The 13,709-nt window shown below is 43.6% G+C and overlaps 1 protein-coding gene across 1 annotated transcript in view; it reads left to right on the top strand.

Moving 5' to 3' along the window:
* MAP7D2 (MAP7 domain containing 2) overlaps nucleotides 1-13,709 on the top strand; it is a 93,987-nt gene that overhangs the window by 29,186 nt on the left and 51,092 nt on the right. The gene's annotated exons all lie outside the window — the stretch shown is intronic.

Genomic DNA, 13,709 nt, shown 5'->3' with positions numbered 1-13,709 from the left:
GGTTCCCTTTTCTCCACACCCTCTCCAGCATTTGTTGTTTGTAGATTTTCTGATGATGCCCATTCTAACTGGTGTGAGGTGATACCGCATTGTAGTTTTGATTTGCATTTCTCTAATAATTAGTGATGTTGAGCAGCTTTTCATGTGCTTCGTGGCCGTCTGTATGTCTTCTTTGGAGAAATGTCTCTTTAGGTCTTCTGCCCATTTTTGGATTGGGGTGTTTGTTTCTTTAATATTGAGCTGCATGAGCTGTTTATATATTTTGGAGATTAATCCTTTGTCCGTTGATTCGTTTGCAAATATTTTCTCCCATTCTGAGGGTTGCCTTTTCGTCTTCTTTATGGTTTCCTTTGCTGTGCAAAAGCTTTGAAGTTTCATTAGGTCCCATTTGTTTATTTTTGTTTTTATTTCCATTACTCTAGGAGGTGGATCAAAAAAGATCTTGCTGTGATTTATGTCAAAGAGTGTTCTTCCTGTGTTTTCCTCTAAGAGTTTTATAGTGTCCGGTCTTACATTTAGGTCTCGAATCCATTTTGAGTTTATTTTTGTGTATGGTGTTAGGGAGTGTTCTAATTTCATTCTTTTACATGTAGCTGTCCAGGTTTCCCAGCACCACTTATTGAAGAGACTGTCTTTTCTCCATTGTATACCTTTGCCTCCTTTGTCATAGATTAGTTGACCATAGGTGCGTGGGTTTATCTCTGGGCTTTCTATCTTGTTCCATTGATCTATGTTTCTGTTTTTGTGCCGGTACCATATTGTCTTGATGACTGTAGCTTTGTAGTATAGTCTGAAGTCAGGGAGTCTGATTCCTCCAGCTCCGTTTTTTTCCCTCAAGACTGCTTTGGCTATTCAGGGTCTTTTGTGTCTCCATACAAATTTTAAGATGATTTGTTCTAGTTCCGTAAAAAATGCCATTGGTAATTTGATAGGGATTGCATTGAATCTGTAGATTGCTTTGGGTAGTGTAGTCATTTTCACAATGTTGATTCTTCCAATCCAAGAACATGGTATATCTCTCCATCTGTTGGTATCATCTTTAATTTCTTTAATCAGTGTCTTATAGTTTTCTGCATACAGGTCTTTTGTCTCCCTAGGTAGGTTTATTCCTAGGTATTTTATTCTTTTTGTTGCAATGGTAAATGGGAGTGTTTCCATAATTTCTCTTTCAGATTTTTCATCATTAGTGTATAGGAATGCAAGAGATTTCTGTGCATTAATTTTGTATCCTGCAACTTTACCATATTCATTAATTAGCTCTAGCAGTTTTCTGGTGGCAGTTTTAGGATTCTCTATGTATAATATCATGTCATCCGCAAACAGTGACAGTTTTACTTCTTCTTTTCCAATTTGTATTCCTTTTATTTCTTTTTCTTCTCTGATTGCCGTGGCTAGGACTTCCAGAACTATGTTGAATAATAGTGGTGAGAGTGGACATCCTTGTCTCGTTCCTGATCTTAGAGGAACTGCTTTCAGTTTTTCACCATTGAGAATGATGTTTGCTGTGGGTTTGTCATATATGGCCTTTATTATGTTGAGGTAGGTTCCCTCTATGCCCACTTTCTGGAGAGTTTTTATCATAAATGGGTGTTGAATTTTGTCAAAAGCTTTTTCTGCATCTATTGAGATGATCATATGGTTTTTCTTCTTCAGTTTGTTAATATGGTGTATCACATTGATTGATTTGCGTATATTGAAGAATCCTTGCATCCCTGGGATAAATCCCACTTGATCGTGGTGTATGATCCTTTTAATGTGTTGTTGGAGTCTGTTTGCCAGTAGTTTGTTGAGGATTTTTGCATCTATATTCATCAGTGATATCGGTCTGTAATTTTCTTTCTTTGTAGTGTCTTTGTCCGGTTTTGGGATCAGGGTGATGGTGGCCTCATAGAATGAGTTTGGGAGTGTTCCTTCCTCTGCAATTTTTTGGAAGAGTTTGAGAAGGATAGGTGTTAGCTCTTCTCTAAATGTTTGATAGAATTCACCTGTGAAGCCATCTGGTCCTGGACTTTTGTTTGTTGGAAGATTTTTAATCACAGTTTCAATTTCATTGCTTGTGATTGGTCTGTTCATATTTTCTGTTTCTTCCTGGGTCAGTCTTGGAAGGTTATACCTTTCTAAGAATTTGTCCATTTCTTCCAGGTTGTCCATTTTATTGGCATAAAGTTGCTTGTAGTAGTCTCTTAGGATGCTTTGTATTTCTGCGGTGTCTGTTGTAACTTCTCCTTTTTCATTTCTGATTTTATTGATTTGAGTCCTCTCCCTCTTTTTCTTGATGAGTCTGGCTAATGGCTTATCGATTTTGTTTATCTTCTCAAAGAACCAGCTTTTGGTTTTATTGATCTTTGCTATTGTTTTCTTTGTTTCTATTTCATTTATTTCTGCTCCGATCTTTATGATTTCTTTCCTTCTGCTAACTTTGGGTTTTGTTTGTTCTTCTTTCTCTAGTTTCTTTAGGTGTAAGGTTAGATTGTTTACTTGAGATTTTTCTTGTTTCTTGAGGTAGGCTTGTATAGCTATAAACTTCCCTCTTAGAACTGCTTTTGCTGCATCCCATAGGTTTTGGGTTGTCGTGTTTTCATTGTCATTTGTCCCTAGGTATTTTTTGATTTCTTCTTTGATTTCTTCAGTGATCTCTTGGTTATTTAGTAACGTATTGTTTAGTCTCCATGTGTTTGTCTTTTTTACGTTTTTTTCCCTGTAATTCATTTCTAATCTCATAGCATTGTGGTCAGAAAAGATGCTTGATATGATTTCAATTTTCTTAAATTTACTGAGGCTTGATTTGTGACCCAAGATGTGATCTATCCTGGAGAATGTTCCGTGCGCACTTGAGAAGAACGTGTAATCTGCTGTTTTTGGATGGAATGTCCTATAAATATCAATTAAATCTATCTGGTCTATTGTGTCATTTAAAGCTTCTGTTTCCTTATTTATTTTCATTTTGGATGATCTGTCCATTGGTGTAAGTGAGGTGTTAAAGTCCCCCACTATTATTGTGTTACTGTCAATTTCCTCTTTTATGGCTGTTAGCAGTTGCCTTATGTATTGAGGTGCTCCTATGTTGGGTGCATATATATTTATAATTGTTATATCTTCTTCTTGGATTGATCCCTTGATCATTATGTAGTGTCCTTCTTTGTCTCTTGTAACATTCTTTACTTTAAAGTCTATTTTATCTGATATGAGTATAGCTACTCCAGCTTTCTTTTGATTTCCATTTGCATGGAATATCTTTTTCCATCCCCTCACTTTCAGTCTGTATGTGTCCCTAGGTCTAAAGTGGGTCTCTTGTAGACAGCATATATATGGGTCTTGTTTTTGTATCCATTCAGCGAGCCTGTGTCTTTTGGTTGGAGCATTTAATCCATTCACGTTTAAGGTAATTATCGATATGTATGTTCCTATGACCATTTTCTTAATTGTTTTGGGTTTGTTTTTGTAGGTCCTTTTCTTCTCTTGTGCTTCCCACTTAGAGAAGTTCCTTTAGCATTTGTTGTAGAGCTGGTTTGGTGGTGCTGAATTCTCTTAGCTTTTGCTTGTCTGTAAAGCTTTTGATTTCTCCATCAAATCTAAATGAGATCCTTGCCGGGTAGAGTAATCTTGGTTGTAGGTTCTTCCCTTTCATCACTTTAAATATATCATGCCACTCCCTTCTGGCTTGTAGAGTTTCTGCTGAGAAATCAGCTGTTAACCTTATGGGAGTTCCCTTGTATGTTATTTGTCGTTTTTCCCTTGCTGCTTTCAATAATTTTTCTTTGTCTTTAATTTTTGCCATTTTGATTACTATGTGTCTCGACGTGTTTCTCCTTGGGTTTATCCTGTATGGGACTCTCTGCACTTCCTGGACTTGGGTGGCTATTTCCTTTCCCATGTTAGGGAAGTTTTCGACTATAATCTCTTCAAATATTTCCTCTGGCCCTTTCTCTCTCTCTTCTCCTTCTGGGACCCCTATAATGCGAATGTTGTTGCGTTTAATGTTGTCCCAGAGGTCTCTTAGGCTGTCTTCATTTCTTTTCATTCTTTTTTCTTTAGTCTGTTCCGCAGCAGTGAATTCCACCATTCTGTCTTCCAGGTCACTTATCCGTTCTTCTGCCTCAGTTATTCTGCTATTGATTCCTTCTAGTGTAGTTTTCATTTCAGTTATTGTATTGGTCATCTCTGTTTGTTTGTTCTTTAATTCTTCTAGGTCTTTGTTAATCATTTCTTGCATCTTCTCAATCTTTGCCTCCATTCTTATTCCGAGGTCCTGGATCATCTTCACTATCATTATTCTGAATTCTTTTTCTGGCAGGTTGCCTAGCTCCACTTCATTTAGTTGTTTTTCTGGGTTTTTTTCTTGTTCCTTCATCTGATATATAGCCCTCTGCCTTTTCATCTTGTCTATCTTTCTGTAACTGTGGGTTTTGGTCCACAGGCTGCAGGATTGTAGTTTTTCTTGCTTCTGCTGTCTGCCCTCTGGTGGTTGAGGCTATCTAAGAGGCTTGATGGGAGGCTCTGGTGGTGGGTAGAGCTGACTGTTGCTGTGGCAGACAGAGCTCTAATCCACTTTAATCCACTTGACTGTTGATGGGTGGGGCTGGGTTCCCTCCCTGTTAGTTGTTTTGCCTGAGGCAACTCAACACTGGAGCCTACCTGGGCTCTTTGATGGGGTTAATGGCAGACTCTGGGAGGGCTCACGCCAAGGAGCACTTCCCAGAACCTCCGCTGCCAGTGTCCTTGTCCCCACGGTGAAACAGAGCCACCTCCCGCCTCTGCAGGAGACCCCCCAACACCAGCAGGTAGGTCTGGTTCAGTCTCCCCCAGGGTCACTGCTCCTTCCCCTGGGTCCCGATGCACACACTACTTTGTGTGTGCCCTCCAAGAGTGGGGTCTCTGTTTCCCCCAGTCCTGTCAAAGTCCTGCAATCAATTCCCACTAGGCTTCAAAGTCTGATTCTCTAGGAATTCCTCCTCCTGTTGCCGGACCCCCAGGATGGGAAGCCTGACGTGGGGCTCAGAAGCTTCACTCCAGTGGGTGGACTTCTGTGGTATAAGTGTTCGCCAGTCTGTGAGTCACCCACCCAGCAGTTATGGGATTTGATTGTACTCTGATTGCGCCCCTCCTACCGTCTCACTGTGGCTTCTCCTCTGTCCTTGGACGTGGGGTATCCTCCTTGGTGAGTTCCAGTGTCTTCCTGTCGATGATTGTCCAGCAGCCAGTTGTGATTCTGGTGCTCTCGCAAGAGGGAGTGAGAGCACGTCCTTCTACTCCGCCATCTTGGTTAATCTCCACTATACTGCAGGTTCTTATTAGTCATCAATTTTATACACATCAGTGTATACATGTCAATCCCAATCGCCCAATTCAGCACACCACCATCCCTGCGCCACCGCGGTTTTCCCCCCTTGGTGTCCATACGTTTGTTCTCTACATCTGTGTCTCAAATTCTGCCCTGCAAACCGGTTCATCTGTACCATTTTTCTAGGTTCCACATACATGCGTTAATATACGATATTTGTTTTTCTCTTTCTGACTTATTTCACTCTGTATGACAGTCTCTAGATCCATCCACGTCTCAACAAATGACTCAATTTTGTTCCTTTTTATGGCTGAGTAATATTCCATTGTATATATGTACCACAACTTCTTTATCCATTCGTCTGTCGATGGGCATTTAGGTTGCTTCCATGACCTGGCTATTGTAAATAGTGCTGCAGTGAACACTGGGGTGCATGTGTCTTTTTGAATTACGGTTTTCTCTGGGTATATGCCCAGTAGTGGGATTGCTGGGTCATATGGTAATTCTATGTTTAGTTTTTTAAGGAACCTCCATATTGTTCTCCATAGTGGCTGTATCAATTTACATTCCCACCAACAGTGCAAGAGGGTTCCCTTTTCTCCACACCCTCTCCAGCATTTGTTGTTTGTAGATGTTCTGATGATGCCCATTCTAACTGGTGTGAGGTGATACCGCATTGTAGTTTTGATTTGCATTTCTCTAATAATTAGTGATGTTGAGCAGCTTTTCATGTGCTTCGTGGCCATCTGTATGTCTTCTTTGGAGAAATGTCTCTTTAGGTCTTCTGCCCATTTTTGGATTGGGGTGTTTGTTTCTTTAATATTGAGCTGCATGAGCTGTTTATATATTTTGGAGATTAATCCTTTGTCCGTTGATTCGTTTGCAAATATTTTCTCCCATTCTGAGGGTTGTCTTTTCATCTTGTTTATGGCTTCCTTTGCCGTGCAAAAGCTTTGAAGTTTCATTAGGTCCCACTTGTTTATTTTTGTTTTTATTTCCATTACTCTAGGAGGTGGATCAAAAAAGATCTTGCTGTGATTTATGTCAAAGAGTGTTCTTCCTGTGTTTTCCTCTAAGAGTTTTATAGTGTCCGGTCTTACATTTAGGTCTCGAATCCATTTTGAGTTTATTTTTGTGTATGGTGTTAGGGAGTGTTCTAATTTCATTCTTTTACATGTAGCTGTCCAGTTTTCCCAGCACCACTTATTGAAGAGACTGTCTTTTCTCCATTGTATACCTTTGCCTCCTTTGTCATAGATTAGTTGACCATAGGTGCGTGGGTTTATCTCTGGGCTTTCTATCTTGTTCCATTGATCTATGTTTCTGTTTTTGTGCCGGTACCATATTGTCTTGATGACTGTAGCTTTGTAGTATAGTCTGAAGTCAGGGAGTCTGATTCCTCCAGCTCCGTTTCTTTCCCTCAAGACTGCTTTGGCTATTCGGGGTCTTTTGTGTCTCCATACAAATTTTAAGATGATTTGTTCTAGTTCTGTAAAAAATGCCATTGGTAATTTGATAGGGATTGCATTGAATCTGTAGATTGCTTTGGGTAGTGTAGTCATTTTCACAATATTGATTCTTCCAATCCAAGAACATGGTATATCTCTCCATCTGTTGGTATCATCTTTAATTTCTTTCATCACTGTCTTATAGTTTTCTGCATACAGGTCTTTTGTCTCCCTAGGTAGGTTTATTCCTAGGTATTTTATTCTTTTTGTTGCAATGGTAAATGGGAGTGTTTCCATAATTTCTCTTTCAGATTTTTCATCATTAGTGTATAGGAATGCAAGAGATTTCTGTGCATTGTGTATCCTGCTACCTTACCAAATTCATTGATTAGCTCTAGTAGTTTTCTGGTGGCATCTTTAGGATTCTCTATGTATAGTTTTGTGTCATCTGCAAACAGTGACAGTTTTACTTCTTCTTTTCCATGTGCTAGGCTCTTTGAGGGCTACAAGAAGAAATGGGACATTCATGGGCCCTGCCGTTGAGAGGCTAATATCCTAATTGGACTGGAAGGAGGTACCATGAGAGAGGGCATATAAGGGTGGAGCTTCCTGTGCTTGAGGCCCATGAACTAGAGAGGGAAGGACCCCAGAGCAGTGATGGAAATTAAAGGAAAGATTCACTTCAGCTTCAGTGGGGGTGGGGCATGTGGGGAGCTGCCTTCGTTTCTTTACCTTTGAATTTCCTGCACAGATCCAGCAAGATAATGTCTACAAAGATGTTTTAAAATGTTCCTTGTTTTTTTTAAAAAATAAATTTATTTATTATTTATTTATTTTTTGGCTGCGTTGGGTCTTTGTTGCTGCGCGCGGGCTTTCTCTAGTTGCAGCGAGCAGCGGCTACTCTTCATTGCAGTGAATGGGCTTCTCATTGTGGTGGCTTCTCTTGTTGCGGAGCACAGGCTCTAGGCACATGGGCTCAGTAGTTGTGGCTCGCAGGCTCAGTAGTTGTGTCTCACGGGCTCTAGAGCACAGGCTCAGTAGTTGTGGCTCACGGGCTTAGTTACTCCACCTCATGTGGGATCTTCCCGGACCAGGGCTCGAACCCGTGTCCCCTGCATTGGCAGGCGGGTTCTTAACCACTGCGCCACCAGGGAAGTCCTCCTTGTTTTTAAGGACACTTCTGATACATGGTTAAATGCTCTACAAATGGGGAGGTTTCCATCAATGGGATGTAATATTCATGGCCATTCATTCAGCAAACATTTGAATACCATGTGCAAGGTGCTGGGGATTCGAGGGCAAGGAGCAGATGAACAGGCTCAGATAGTAGCATGTGGGACAGTAACAACCATGGCAAACGCTGTGTGTGTGTGGGGTGCAGGCAGGTGGCCGATCTTTCCTTCTGCAGACATATTTTGGGGCCCAGTCTTTGAGTCCACACTTAGCAGGGCTCTTGATATCCAGAGAGGAGCCACAGGCAGGGCCTTGCCCTGCAGAATCAGCATAGTCTAGAACAGCGGCTCTCAAGGTGTGGGCCCTGGACAACATTCTCTGGCCGGCCCCAGGCCCACTCCATGAAACACTCTGGGGGTGCCGTCCAGCAGTCTGGGTTCACAAGCCTTCTGGGTGGTTCTGACCCACGTTCCAGTGGGAGGAGCATTCTCAGTCCTGCTGCTGCACATGCGCATCACACGGGAGCTTTCAGAGCACCAGCGCCCTGGCCACACCTGAGACGACAAGACCAGTCTCTGGGAGGGAGGCACAGGCACCTGTAATTTTTAAAGCTCCCCAGGTGATTGCATTGTGTAGCCACAGTTGAGAAGCAGTGGTCTCCATGCGCTTAGACAGATCATCACAGCACAAACGAGTCACCACGGCGGTGTGAATGCATCCCTGCCTGCCGGCCCATAGAAGGACAGGCACCCCAGAGGAGGGGGCTGGCAGGCATTGGACTTCCTATTTGATGAGCTCTTCACTCCCGGTTCCCTTTCTTTTGTCTGGACATTGCAGTTGCATGGATGTGAGTTGTGATTGGGGAGGTTACTTTAAAATTCATTTAATGCAATCAATTTTTAAAAGTTGAACGCAGCTGGCTTCCCCTAAAAACTTTGTATTTCGATAATGGTTATTACATACCATGAATAATTGACTAATATCAGCTCATTAATATTCTAATGGGAGAGTACCCCAAGCTAATAAAATACATTTTTAAATTAGTTTTTAAAAATATGTTGCCACAGCCCAAGGATAACGGGAAGTTACTCCAAGCAAGAGCAGTTCAGTGAAGTATGAAATTTTATGCTGTTCTGTTCACATAAAATAGTTGTTTGGCTGCTCGTTCTCCCTGTTTGAGTCTCATTTCCTGTAGGGATGAATTGCCCAGGAAAAGGCCTCCGTTTCAGGGGTGCACACTACCTGAGCGCTGTTGCCCTGGGAAGCATTCTACATCAAGACTGGGCCAGGGGTGGCTCTGACGTGGGTTCCCCTTGTCCTTCTGGTAGGTAGGACACCTCTGGGAACATGTCCCCTGTTCCCCCTTTGTCTTTGGGTCCCTCCCAGGGCTTTACACTTGGGCCAGATTTTTAAAAATTAAACTTTCTACTTTGAGGTCATTGCAGAGAGACCCCGTGTACCGTTTACCCAGTTTCCCCCAGCAGTACTAACGTGCGGCACTGTCGTCCACTCTCACAGCTAGGGTTGCAGACGCCGGCACAGTCATCACTGCAGGGCCCCTTCATGATGCCCCTTTGTAGCCACCACTTCCCTTCTGCCCCTCTTCCCTAACGCCTGGCAAGCACTGATCTCTTCTCCATCTGCTCTCATGGGGTTCAAGGATAAAATGGGTGTCTAGTTTAATAAAAGAGAGACAATACGTGTGCACATGTAATACAAGGGACAAGGGACGATTGGGTACAACACTAGGATTTCGGGCCATCCAGAAAGAAGAGTGCCTTGTGAACCGAATTCAGCATTAACTCTTGACTATACCATGTCTTTAGAGGAGGTCTCCTGGTATTGTTAGCATTCCTGTACTAAGGTCGCTTGCCCTGGGTCTGTTAATCATAGTCTACCTTGATTGCTCTAGCTGTGTTGCTGTAGTGGTAATCACAGGTCAGGTCCACGCCCTCTAACACGTAGGGGCTGTCTGGTTTGTGCTCTACCCCTTCTTCCTTCAGGATGAGCCCAGGGCCTCTTGGCAGGGGTCCCTGGAGGGTCATCAGGGATCACAAGATGGAAGTTGGAGATGTAAGTTAATTATTTGGCTTCTCCTCAAATGGATGTTCTGGAAATGATTGCTTGATAGTTCTCTTTTAATCAGGAGAGGCAGATGCTGTGTGGGGGAAGGAAGCCTTACCCCAGCCTTACTCACCCAGCAAAACTCAACCCTGACTGGACTCTGAGAGTTTCGTTATTCATCAGTGTCCCAGAGCAGTTACGTGTGAAGGGAGAGAATCACAAGGCTGAGCCTGGAGGCTCCCGGTCCACGACTGTTCGGTATGGTGGCCACCAGCCTCATGTGGCTAGTGAGTGCTTGAAATGGGCCCGGTGTGATGGAGGAACTGAACTGTTAATTGCGTTTAATTTTGATTATCTTAAATTTAAACAGACACACATGGCTTGTGGCTGCCATATGACAGCATAGACTCCAGGCTGCCCACCTTGGGCTGTTTGGGCCACTCCACCCCACTCAGTGGGGCTAAAGAAGAATGGCTTGGCCCTGTTGCCCCCAGCGTCATCTGGCTACCCCCTTTCCCCACCCAGCGCCCAAACATTTCCAAACCATCAGTTTGAAGGGGAAGCAAATAATTAGCACGTCTGTGCCCAGCTGGCCAGTGCCTGGCTCACAGTAGTGCCTACTTGGTACTTCTCTAATGAGTTGGACTTGCACTTCTCTCCAAATTTGCATGCACATTCCTGGGACAAGGATGGGACTTGTTCCCTGCGTACAATACTGGGTCTCAGAAAGCCATGAAGGTTTCGTTCATGGGTGCTAAGATAGAGCTGTTAGTTTCCTCCTTTGCCAGAGAGCCGCATGGGAAAGCAGTAATTAAGAGTGTGTGTGGGTCCTGGAGTCAGGTTCTCAGGTTGGAATCTGGCGTCTCCCACTTTCTGATGGTGTGGCCTTGAACAAGTTAACCTCTGTGCCTCCCTTTCTGTACCTATAAGGTGAGGATCATAATAGTATCTCCGTCATCATGGGGTGATTGGGCCGAGTAAATTCAAGCAATGGACTTGGTTCGTAGATTGTAGCCTCCCGTTATGACGAAGCAGGTGATGACTAAGGAGCCTGATGATGAAGATCTTCTGGAAAGGAAATGATTTGAAGATGTGACTCTTACAAGTGCCCACAAGGGGGCAGCCTAAAATCATGCATGTCCCTGGAACAAACAGCCTTCTGTTAGTAAAGCCTCAAGGCAACATGGCCAGTTTCAAATGTGCTTGGCCCTTTTCCCTGTTTTTCTTTCTTTCTTCTGTTTGAACAACACTTGCAGTGGTTCTCGGGCAGTATCTTAGATCTAGAGGGTGACAGGTCACGCTGGAGCCGAGGAGTTGATGTGGGTGCTGATGCCAGCATGTGTCCAGGTGGCCTAGGCTTCTCTTTGTAGCTTTTCACACAGAACAAATCCTTATTAATCAAACGCTTAAGGTAGAGACTAGAGCTTGAAAATGTTTGGAGGATCATTGAAGAGAAACCTGGTTTTGTCTCCCTGCTCCCGTTCTGCTGACCACATGGCTGCCTTTGAGCTTTGTGTGTGCACCTTGAGGCCTGTGGGGGTGGGGTGTGGCCCGTGCTGGCGACCCAGAGATGCAGACCCGCCCTTGGTTCGGGAGCCCCTCCCTCCCTGCAGGGAGACTGAGAGCGCTCTGCAGCCAAGCAGAATGAAGTTAGGGTTCTGCCAGCCAGAAACTGTGGGGTCTTGAAGGTGAGTGGGGTTTAAAAAGGTGCAAGGGATGTAGGGAAAAGGGGTCAGATTGGGGGAGCCAGCAGTGATGAGTTGAGAAATTGGGCCTTTAAATTCTCCATGCTTTTCATGTCGTGGGTAGCGTTGTAATGATTAAGAGTTGACAAAACCCAAATAAACTTATTTACAAAACAGAAATAGACTCACAGACATAGAAAACAAACTTATGATAACCAAAAGGGATGGGGGGAGGGATAAATTAGGAGTTTGGGATTAACAGATACACACTACTATACATAAAATAGATAAACAACAAGGACCTACTGTATAGCACAGGGAACTATATTCAGTATCTTGTAATAACTATAATGGAAAAGAATATGGAACAGAATATATATATATATGTGAATCACTTTGCTGTACACCTGAAACTAATACAACATTGTAAATTAACTATACTTCAGTTTAAACAAAAAAGAAAAAAAAGGGTTGACTAAAAACAAACATGGGGAGTGGCACTTGTACTCAGGTTTATTTTCCAGGACTTCTCTCTTGAGCTTTAATATACCTGCTGCATAATCCAGGCTGCAAGATTAGATGCTCGTGGGGAATCGTGATAAACCATTGTTTATCACGTCCATCCTTATCTGCATTCCTGCTGCCTGCACTGCGGTCCAAGCCTCCACGTCCCTCTCCTGGGCAGTGGCAGGAACATCCCTAAAAGGGGCACAGTTCACTGTGGCAGCGAGGCACACTATGAAGTCAGCTGTGACACTACCACGGAGGAGGGCCCAGGCGCTGGGAAGGTGAATCCAGTTGTAGTAACACTAAAGCCGATTTCTCCAGAATGTGGTCCTTGACCATTATGTAAGTAACAACACTCATGAATGACCAGTTGTGACCAAGTGCAATAAATTATTTTTAATCCTAAAACAGCCATGAAGATCATTTAATCTTTGATTCAGAAAGCACTTTAGGGTCCTGTAGAAGATGGGTGGAGATGCGGAGCTCCTGGAATGTTTCTCAGACTTGGGGGGAATTGCCATTTGTTCCATTTTATTTGTTGTGGATATTTAAGTAACAAGTACAGTAAGTCCCCTACATACGAACCTTCAAGTTGCGAACTTTCAAAGTTGTGAACATGCATTCCATCAACATCAGGTGTGAGTGACATTGCAGCTTGCCCTCCATCTCCTATTACTGATGATCCTTCAGCTGTACCACCTCCCACCTCCTCTCCCTCCTCCAGTCAGTAACTCTTCCTGCCTCTTCACTTGATGCCAGCCCCTGTATGCCAGCTGTTGTACTGTACTACTGTACTTTTCAAGGTACTGTACCGTAAGATTAAAAATGTTTTCTTTATTTTTTGTATTTGTTTTTTATGTATTATTTGCATGAAAAGTATTATAAACCAATACAGTACGGTACTATATAGCCGATTGTGTTAGTTGGGTACCTAGGCTAACTTTGTTGGACTTATGAACAAATTGGACTTATGAACGTGCTCTCAGAACAGAACTCGTTCGTATGTAGGGGACTTACTGTAAACAGGAGTACGTTATATTCCTTCTTTGTGATTCTAAAATGCTAAGATTGACATGGGAGCAAACTTAGCGGAAACGAAATCAAACTTGAGTGTTGTATTTTCTCAGTGTTCACCCGAGGAGCTCATACATGTCCCTCAGCAGTTGGCTCCTTCCAGAAAGTCACATGTTCACTGTCTGTGTAATAATCGTGTCTACTTTTGTGCTTCTGCCTTCCCCTGGGAGCCGGACGGGGGGAGGCCCAGTGGGCTTTTCTGCACATTGCCAGACCTGTCACTTCTTGCACTTTCTGACCCCTGTGAGGCCAGGCCTGGGGATGGAGGACTAGGGAAAGGGTTGGTTCTCTGGGGCTGGCATTGGGCCACTACCAACCCAGCTTGGTGGGGGAGCGTGGCAGCCGTGGCTACTGCCCCTCGACTCTCAGGATCGGGCCGTGTGTGTGGTACAGAGCACTGCTGTTGGATGATGTGTGCATGTGGCCAGACCCAGGGTGCAGGCCAAGGGGGTCCCTGGCACTCAGCGGACAGGGAGA

Source organism: Eschrichtius robustus, chromosome X (genome assembly GCF_028021215.1).
Source record: "Eschrichtius robustus isolate mEscRob2 chromosome X, mEscRob2.pri, whole genome shotgun sequence".
In the NCBI taxonomy this organism is placed as follows: domain Eukaryota; kingdom Metazoa; phylum Chordata; class Mammalia; order Artiodactyla; family Eschrichtiidae; genus Eschrichtius; species Eschrichtius robustus.
The sequence above is the reverse complement of the archived record's forward strand: the minus strand, read 5'-3'. Positions and strand labels throughout refer to the sequence as shown.